The following is a 1,410-nucleotide window of genomic DNA, read 5'->3' on the forward strand; positions in this document are numbered from 1 at the left end:
CACAGCTCATAGCAACCTCCAACTCCTGGGCTTAAGTAACTCTCTTGCCTCAGCCTCCTGAGTAGCTGGGACTACAGGCACCTGCCACAATGCCCAGCTGGTTTTTGGTTGTAGTTGTCATTGTTTGGCAGGCCCAAACCAGATTCGAACCCGCCAACTTTGGTGTATGTGGCTGGCACCTTAGCCACTTGAGCTACAGGCGCCAAGCCTGAAATAAGTTTCTCAATTAGACACAATGCTACGGGGAATACCGTAACTATGGATAACACATTTTATGAGTCCAAAAATTACGGTCCTGGCAAAAGCACATGGACAAGGAAAGAATACATTCAGAATGTTTCCATTCCATTGGAGACAATTCTCCTTCCCCTCCAAGAAGGAAAACTTCAGTGTAATTAACCTGCCATCAAGTGGTTAGTTAGTCCCCTCAGGGAATAGTGCATATTAGGGACTCAGTGTTGGTTTCTGCAGTTGACAGATCAGGTGCTCAGCAGTAGCATTGATCAGATAAGCCTTGGTAATGGGAAGCCTATGTTGCTGGGTTCATGCAGAGCCTTGTTCAAGGCCTTGTTGAACCAGCACTGAGGTAGGCCAAGAAAGAGGCTTTCACCTAGTACAGGAGTATCTTCACAGTCTGTGTCCATTGTGAGTCTTCCATTCACATATCTCTTCTTCACAGAGATACAGATAAATATTTATTGTAAGAAATTGGCTGTCACGATTTTGGAGGCCAAGAAATCCCAGGATCTGTAGAGGAGCCCCAGGATCTGCAGTCTGCTAATGGTCTAAGTTCTAGTCCAAGACTGAAGGCAGAAGACCCAGCTCAAAGACTATCAGGCAGAGGAAGTGAATATTCTCTTGCTTAGGCTTTTGTTCTATTTAGACCTTCAACAGATTAGAGGAGGCCCACTCACAATTGGGACACCAATCTGCTTAATTCAGTCTACTGATTCAAAGGTTAATCTCTCAACTACAACTTGACTTTACATAACAAATGCAAACATGTAACCTAATCCTTTGTACCCCCTTATATTAATCTGTAATAAAAAATGTTAATCTCATCCAGAAACACTATCACAGTCACACCCAGGATAATGGTTAACCAAATATCTTGGCACCCTGTGACTCAGACAAGTTGACACTTAAAATTAACCATCACATACTTTGCATTTACATGTAAAATGGCGTTGGAGTCCATGTTCTCTCAGATGGTAATAGGTTTTTACCTACATTAATACCCAACTGGACTTTTAAAAGTCATGTGTGGTATGCGACAATTCTCTTTTGTGAAGCACTGTCCTGGTCATTGCAGTATTTCTAGCACTCTTGGCTCCTAAATACCAGGAACCTCCACCACCACCTCTCTGTCTCTGTCTCTCTATCTCTCTCTGTCTCTCTCTGTCTCTCTCT

This window comes from Otolemur garnettii, unplaced genomic scaffold, assembly GCF_000181295.1.
Source record: "Otolemur garnettii isolate 467f Iridium unplaced genomic scaffold, OtoGar3 scaffold00016, whole genome shotgun sequence".
NCBI lineage: Eukaryota > Metazoa > Chordata > Mammalia > Primates > Galagidae > Otolemur > Otolemur garnettii.